This window comes from Misgurnus anguillicaudatus, chromosome 13 (genome assembly GCF_027580225.2).
Source record: "Misgurnus anguillicaudatus chromosome 13, ASM2758022v2, whole genome shotgun sequence".
Taxonomy (NCBI): Eukaryota; Metazoa; Chordata; class Actinopteri; order Cypriniformes; family Cobitidae; genus Misgurnus; species Misgurnus anguillicaudatus.
The window spans coordinates 35,605,915-35,612,210 of NC_073349.2; the positions used below are offsets into that span (position 1 = coordinate 35,605,915).

At 39.8% G+C, this 6,296-nt stretch overlaps 1 long non-coding RNA gene across 1 annotated transcript in view; it reads right to left on the reverse strand.

The window, feature by feature from the left end:
• The window catches only part of LOC129435006 (uncharacterized), a 34,557-nt gene extending 33,283 nt beyond the window's left edge, over nt 1-1,274 (reverse strand). The window contains exon 1 of the long non-coding RNA XR_012373028.1: nt 588-1,274. This is a non-coding gene — a long non-coding RNA (uncharacterized lncRNA). The remainder of the gene's footprint in view (nt 1-587) is intronic.
• Nucleotides 1,275-6,296: the final 5,022 nt, after the last annotated feature.

Sequence of the window (6,296 nt, forward strand, 5' to 3'; positions counted from 1 at the left end):
GGAGCGAGGGACTCCGCGAGCGTAGAGCACGAGTGGCTGTGCTATGACAGGAAACGGGGCAGACCCGCCCGTGTTTGCTTGTCGTATGCATCTACCTTAGTTCTACGGTTCCCCCGCTTGTTCATCTCAACGAGAGGAACTGCAGAGGGGAGCAGCAACACAGATAGAACAGCCATGCATCGTATGAACGGTATCACCCGATGCACTCGGGGGATTCATATAAATGTGCCAGAGATCTCGCCACTGAATGTGAGAGGAGCGAGGGACTCTGTGAGAGTAAAGCATGAACGGTTGCGTTGTGACAGAACACAGGGGGGGTTAGCCCGGGTGTGCTTGTCTATGCATCCATCTAGTCTCATGGCTCGCCGCGTGTTCATCCCGGCGAGAGAGGAACACCAGGGGGAGCACGAAACATGGATAGGACAACCGATGCATACAAGCGTGGTCCCGGCGTGGGAGGTGCCACACCGGTGAAGCGCTCGGGGGAAATTAATAGCAGAGAGGCTCACTCGAGCCGCTGTGCTGGACGCTATTACAACAGCGCCTGCTTTTTACTTATAGCTTTATATTAAAAATATCGATCTTACCGGGTGGCCGCAGGTGAGACCTCGTCAGGCATTTGTCTGCTGCACAGGGCCCGTACCACGGCAGGCGAAGGCTATCTTCGGTCCTCGGCCGGAAAGCGGCAGGGGAAGATGCTAGACCTGGATTCTGCTATCTTCGGTTCTCAGCCGGAAAACGGCAGGGGAAGACGCTAGGCCTGGACTAGGTGAGGCTTCTTCTTCTTCGGAGCAGAGAGAGGTTCCTGCAGAAGGAGAAAATTAATGAGCTCTTGACGCTTGACCCGCGCTTATATAAGGACGTGTGTATCCCGCGTGCAGGCTCAAACGTCATTAGCCGTGTTTGGGCTTCAATCGGGCGTGCCAGTGCCTGCCGAGGCCTGTGGCGTTTGCATTGTCACTTCCGGGGCATGATCGTGCTTCACTGGTGCTTCGTTGGGGCTTAAGGCCCGGCTTTTCTGGCCCGCCGAATTCCTTGGGCCAGAGCGGGCTTCTCGGGGCTATGGGAGGGGTAAAGGTCAAAGGCGGAGTTTATCTGAGTCTCTGGCAAGATGCGCATCCATCTGTCTGCAGATTTAAAATTTAAAAAATAATTGGGATCACCTGTAATTTACTGTTTAACGGAAGATGCCTGCTATGTTTGTACTTCGGACTGAAGAAAATGATCTGCATTTGTAAAAAACAAAGACACGTTACAACGCCAAACTCGCCACGCTAAGGATCCGGCGCACACCGCTACCGGTTCGGGAGAAGTTTATAAAGTTTCGGGCACAGAACAAAGTGTTTAAAGTGCAACAGTGCTGAGAAATTAAAGATGTGTGTTGGATCATCATTTCATCATCCATATATTAAGCGATCACTCGAGTTACGATGGTATCTACAGTCGGTGAGTTAACATGCTACATAATGTTTGCATACAAAACACTTAAAATACAATACAAATAACGATTGCATAAGTGTCTTACATGGGTGTTTATTGTGTTTTTTGTGTTATATTGTCATCTCTGTTGAATTTTTTAGTCAGCCCTTAGAAAAAGTAACCATGGTTTTATTATATTAGTCATCATAGCCATGCTTTCTGGTATTTTGGAGATTAATTTAACTCTTATATGAATGTAGCAAACTTTATATGTTGGTATACTGTATGTGTATTTACAAACCCTTTATACAAAACATCACATGTGCTGCTTTATTCTTTTGTGTCCGTTTTACAGAAAAAATGCCAACGTAAAGCTTTCAGTTTGTCATCCAGGAGTTTTTATTTTGTATATGAGAGATGACACAGCAACAAATGCAAGAGCAGGAGATGAAACGAAGATGATGATGATGAGACGACAGGAGCCATGGATGTTGAAATCCGTCCGGAGGACATGTCTTTAAATACACCTGTTTGTGCACTGATATAAACTTCATATGTAAACTAGAAAATGCATTTCCGGAGGAACTGCAAAAGTGTGCTTGCTCTGGTGCCGCAGATTTAGTTTGTGCATCCTCATATTGGAGTCCCAAGTTCATGTACGAAGTTTGGTTTCAATACGTGAAAGCGTTCTTGAGATATAAACTACTTCCTGTTTGGCGGCGTAAAATTTTAGAAAAAATGTTTTTTCTTTTGATGTTGTTCATCCTCACATTGGAGACCCAAATTAATGTACAAAGTTTGGTTTCAATACTTGAAAGCATTCATGAGATATAAACTACTTCCTGTTTGGCGGCGTAAAATTTTAGAAAAAAAAATTTCTTTTGATGTTGTGCATCCTTACATTGGAGACCCAAATTCATTTACAAAGTTTGGTTTTAATATATGAAAGCGTTCCTGAGATATAAACTACTTCCTGTTTGGCGGCGTAAAATTTTTAGAAAACAAAATGTTCTTTTGATGTTGTGCATCCTCACATTGGAGACCCAAATTCATGCACAAAGTTTGGTTTCAATACGTGAAAGCGTTCCTGAGATATAAACTACTTCCTGTTTGGCGGCGTAAAATTTTAGAAAAAAGTTGTTCTTTTAATGTTGTGCATCCTCACATTGGAAACCCAAATTCATGTACAAAGTTTGGTTTCAATATGTGAAAGCGTTCCTGAGATATAAACTACTTCCTGTTTGGCGGCGTAAAATTTTAGAAAAAAAAATGTTCTTTTCATGTTGTGCATCCTCACATTGGAAACCCAAATTCATGTACAAAGTTTGGTTTCCATACATGAAAGCGTTCCTGAGATATAAACTACTTCCTGTTTGGCGGCGTAAAATTTTAGAAAAAAAATTGTTCTTTTGATGTTGTGCATCCTCTCATTGGAGACCCAAATTCATGTACAAAGTTTGGTTTCAATACATGAAAGCGTTCCTGAGATATAAACTACTTCCTGTTTGGCGGCGTAAAATTTTAGAAAAAAAATGTTATTTTCATGTTGTGCATCCTCACATTGGAAACCCAAATTCATGTACAAAGTTTGGTTTCAATACATGAAAGCGTTCCTGAGATATAAACTACTTCCTGTTTGGCGGCGTAAAATTTTAGAATTTTTTTTTTTCTTTTGATGTTGTGCATCCTCACATTTGAGACCCAAATTCATGTACAAAGTTTAGTTTCAATACGTGAAAGCGTTCCTAAGATATAAACTACTTCCTGTTTTGGCGGCATCGACGCACATTTAGTTTGAGCTGTGACGGGTAAACGCTTCCGAAAATCAAAAATCCTTCTAGTAACTTTTGTGAGGCTTGGTCCAAGGATCGTGCACGTGGATTTTCGTGAAGTTTGGACAAAATTTGTGACCTGTGAAACTTTTTTAAGGTTTTGTGTTCTATCCAATATGGCGGAAGAACGACATCGATCTGTGACCTTATCTTCTCAAGCAACTTACACCGGTACTGCCCGAACATTTTAAAGTTTGAACGGTGTCTCTGTGTCAAACGGTCTAATCGCTAGAGCTGGCCAAAAAAATCTACCCGGGAAAAATAATAACTAGAAAATGCACTTCCGGAGGAACCGCAAAAGTGTGCTTGCTCTGGTGCGGTCACTAACTTGATTTGTGAAATGTAAAATTTTAGAATGTTTTTTATCTTGTGCATCCTCGCATTGGAGTCCCAAGTTCATGTACAAAGTTTGGTTTCAATACGTGAAAGCATTCCTGACACACACACACACACACACACACAGAAATGTATACAGGCTTGTAACCAGGGGTGCTTCCAGCATTTAAGGACATCCGGGGCTTAGCACAGACCATTTTATGTAAATACAGGGATAGCTAGCTAGCCTAGAACCAACTATAACGGCTGTGCTGCACATGTTCAGGGTTCGACATTAAGGCTTGTCCGCTTGTCCGGGACAAGTGGATTTTTTGTAGGACAAGTGTAAGAAAAAATTAGTTGTCCGACTCCTCTATGAAAAATCCCTTGCTCTGCCACTGATTAGCAAAACACAAAAAATACATTATATTATAAAACTTTACCCGGACAAGTGACTTTTGTGCATGGACAAGTGAAACACAAATTTACTTGTCCGAAGGACAAGTTCCTCAAAAAGTTAATGTCAAGCCCTCAGTGTTTTCTTATTACATTTTTTTTAGAATTGTAATTTAAATAATTTTAATTTTTGAGTGAACAATCCCTTTAAAGTGCCATATTTTCACACACTAATTTTGTACATAATATACCAAAAATCCTTTAGTACTTAAGATAATCTTAAAAACATGAGACTTAAAGGTGCAGTGTGTAAATTTTAGTGGCATCTAGTGGTGAGGTTCCAAATTGCAACCAAAAGCTCAGTTCACAGCTCACCCCTCACTTTTGAAATGCATAGAGAAGCTACGGTAGCCACCACAGGACATGTCATGATTTTGTCCATTAAGACTGTAGAAACATGGTGGCACAAAATACCGACTTCCATGTAAGGGGACCCTCTGTGTATGTAGATAAAAACATCTCATTCTAAAGTAATAAAAACATAACGGCCATATAAGAGCCATATGAAAGGTCTTTATACACCCCTGATAATATAGTTTTGTATATTATTTTGCATTTCTGTCAAGAGATCCTTCTAAAAATTACACACTGCACCTTTAATGTAGGCCAGAGTTCACGTCACAAAAAGCAGCAGATATAAGCTGCATTTTATTGATCATAAGCTCATTTTTAAAATAAGCGATAGGAAAGAGCGACAGCAGCACTGATAGCCTAATATCATTTCATTTCTTTACTATTTATGAATATGATTGTGTGTTGAGCGTCTACGACAGGGCTATTCAATTAGTTTGTCATGAGGGCCAGAGATATATCAGTGATGATGACGACATATACATTTAAACATACTCATGTTGTATTTTGAAACTGCATAACAACAAAATCAGTGCATTGTACAATATACTTTTTCTACAAACATGTATTTTCAAACTGCATACAACAAAACTTGTGCATTGTAATATGACCAAGTAGGCTTTCTACATCCAGACATGTTTGTATTTTGTATTTTAAAACTGCATAACAACATAAGTGCATTGTAAGATACCCGATTAAGCTTTATTCTACATTTAAAGGTGTAATTAAGAGCCATATCTACTCACTTAAGTACACATAACCAAAAGTTTATAATATGGAACATAAAATTGTTTTATGCAGTTTTTTGTCAAAGCTTATTATTTCACAACCCTTTATTTAAACTACAACCGCCATCTTAATAACTGGCAAACATTAGGCTAGCTTCTAATAAGAGAAATTATACTTTTAGATTTCATCAGGGCAGTAAAATCACGTGTATGTTTGTCAGCGCGATACGCATGCAGTGGTGCAGGTGCTGTGCTGTGAGCGATGGGCGATTAACTTACTCGTTTAAATTGCATTCTTTTGTGAGAACGATGACTCGCATAATATTTGAGCCTTTGCTGTATGAGCAAGCACAGAGAAAACATTCGCGTCTGGAGATAACTGTAGTTACAGACCCGAGTAAACAAGTAGATGTGATGTTTTCAGCACTCGGATTAAAACTCAACACTGAATGGCTGCAGAGACGGAGTCTCCATTGACTGTGGCGTTGACTAATGAATATGGATGATCTCTGTTCTTCTCTTCAATGGAGCGGGGTGTGGCTCTTTATAAATAATGCAGTAACATGAGAGACGGTACATCTCCCTCTTTTAATACAGTTAACAACGAATTACAATATTTGTTTTCGATTTCACTTACACCATTTAAAAGCAGACATTCCAAGCATTATGTAGACATTTATCTTTTGTTTCTATGACAACAATTCGTTAAGTTACAGCTCATTTTTCTGACGCGTTTCTGAAAGGACGTCACTAAGAGAGAGAACAAACGCGCATTATGTTTATTTTCTTAATTTTGCGAAAAGCACAACATTCTGTTTTTAATGGGAGTGGACAGAAAAAACACTAGACACTTTAACGTTTTAAATGATGTATAAATCATATCTGTAAGTCCAAAATCAGCAGAGTTATCTAAGTCTCTTTGCGGAGTGATTGAAAAATAAAGATTTTGCGGCGCCCGCGCCTCTGTCGACCCAGACTGTGAAATTAATGATAAAAGAAAATATTTCCCTCAGTGATTGACAGCATAATGCAATCAATCGTGTTCCCGTTCAACAGTAGCTAAGCATACGATTTAGATAAATGTATCTTCTTACCTGAAGATTATGTAAATGGCATATACGCAGTCTTCTGGCAAAAGCTGTGTTTTTAAATGTGTCATACATTTCTGAAAGTCATGACTGTTTAAATACACTTG